The following is a 2,455-nucleotide window of genomic DNA, read 5'->3' on the forward strand; positions in this document are numbered from 1 at the left end:
GGAACTTTACRCCACAATGGTGGAAGGTTTAGTAATCTTACCACCACATAATTCTTGTTTCTTTAGTTTGTTTGGGCTTTTTAATCAAATGCTATGATTTCTTAAACAGGCAACCGAGTACATCAGTGCTCATGTAAAAATTATTTGGRGGAAAATTGATTAGATACCTGGAATGAAGAGAAATGCTGCAGTTGTGAAAGTCCAATTTATATCAGGAYGACTTATAAATTAAAAAGCCATCCCCACCATTTTTAGCTTAGTCTGATGATTTCCAGGTCAGTCAGAAGCTACCTGAGACATATGGAATAGAAAAGGAAAATGAAATAGAATTTGGGGGTTTTTTTTTGGTTTTGTTTTTTTTTTATTATTTTAGAGGACCGAAAGCTAATATGGGAGAAACTAGAGTTGTTTCACCAGATCCACAAATAAACCAGAAATTTCAAATGATCTTGATGGAAGATGTAGCTGCAGTGATTTGGAAGGAGAGGTAGATGAAACATTTTAATAATGAACATCCTTTACTGAATTCTTTTTCCTTTATTGGTCGGACTTCTCAGACAAAGAATTAAAAGATTCTGTGACAAAGAAACTCCACCTTAATCTTATTTCCTYCTGTGTTTCTAAATAGCTGTAAGTTGTAGGATTTACTTATCAACTGTAACATTAGCATTAAAAATCCTTTTAGGTTCCCTGTTGTTATTTCAAGATGCCATTTTTAAGGCACCAATCATTCTCTTCAGATTGCGTCTGCTTTCAATCAGTGGCGCATCTGATTTCATTATAATTATGTTATCATTTAGATTAATCAGTATTTTGCWGTTTCAGTTGATTAGAAAATTACAAGTTGAACAAGTTTATAATAAAAATACAAACTAGATGGTAAGAAAAGAATGCTGGAGAACAGTGGGTGTTTAACAGCCTRTCTCTAATTTTGAAGTCAGAAAATTGCTGCTCACTGTTGCCACAAATTCCATAAGTCCTTGATAACTATACAGCATCAATACATTAGAAACCAATAGCTTCTTTCACTTCAGAGTGTGGATGCTGTTCATTTATACAGTTATGGGAAGTTTCCTTTTTTATACAGTTTGTATAAATCCTACCTCAACCAATGAAACAGCTGCTTTGAAATTCTGTAACTTTTCTCACTACAGCATTTTTCTTGAAATGTCCTGGCTCAMAGTTCTGAGTAATTCTTATTTGTGGTCAGCTCTGTACACTTTGGGGTGACTTTGAATCTTCAGATTATGGAATTGTTTAACAGATTCAGAGAAGAGTCTAATGGAGTTAGGCCTGGTGCATCATGTGGCATAGGATCAAAGACTTTTCTTTTAATTTATTTTTGCCATTCTTTCTTTGATAGTGGTGTTAATCCTTCCTTTATAAAAAGAAATAGCAAATATTAATATTTCTATTGGTGTTGGTTGGACTTGTTGGAGTGTCTCTGCTATATGTAGTTCTTACAAATAAGGGGGTGATGTATCTGTATGGATCAGCCTTATTTACTGAATGCTATGAGTGCAATTATATAACCATAATGATCTGGGGCAAAACGGATTGAACTGCTAGTTCTGCTACCCATTGGGCACCTTTATCATCTGCTCTGACTGGCTACCTCCAGTTCCAAATAAGCTCCTTGCACATCCCCTATCAAACCCTTTTTGCAATCTTTCATGCAGACTTGCTGTATTGTCTGAAAGAAGAAAGCATCAGTCATATTCCTCTGCAAGCTCTGAGTTCTCTACAACCTTCTATTTTATTTCCATCCAAGAACGAGAACAATCACTTTCTGTTATGTATCTGTTAGGGAATTTACTCCTGATGCCAAAGGGCTGCGTCACACAGAATCCCATCTTGGAAAAGATGTCCAGCTCCTTGAGAGCTTTCTAGTAAATGAATCCAGTTCAAGCAGATAGAACAAGGTTCCAGTACTGAGAAATTAAACAAAACCAAGGAGAATATTTTTCCATGCCATATTTTTGCAAAAATGCAAAAGATGGCACTGGGCAGCAGGGAAAGATACTTGACAARTATTCATCCTTTAAAATACTGGAATTTTAGACAATACTGCCTTTTTTAATAGGAAAAACTCTGTTTCCTTTATTAGCTTTTCTACAGGTTGATATTCTGTTGCAGAGTATAAATTAAATGAAAAAATCAGCCTAATTCATGGTGAGTTTACCTTGGATGTCCAGCCTTATGAAATGTAAAAAAGCAGTGTCTTTTACCTCTCTCCGAGGGTCACGTCTGTTTCTYTCTTGTAATCATGAACATTTCTTGTGAACATATCTGCTTGTGTTGTGAAGCCTGTAAAAACGACCTGAGAAACCACAATGTCATCAGTATTTTTCTAACAAATATTTTCAGACTTCACAAGAGAGATAGAGGCATGAGTCTGCTACCACAATAGCACTGTAATAAAGTACTCATTAAATTTATGCAGATGGTAGTTTCT

The sequence above is a fragment of the Malurus melanocephalus genome, unplaced genomic scaffold (genome assembly GCF_030028575.1).
Source record: "Malurus melanocephalus ecotype Western Australia unplaced genomic scaffold, MMel_1.1 scaffold_346, whole genome shotgun sequence".
NCBI classification, from domain to species: Eukaryota; Metazoa; Chordata; class Aves; order Passeriformes; family Maluridae; genus Malurus; species Malurus melanocephalus.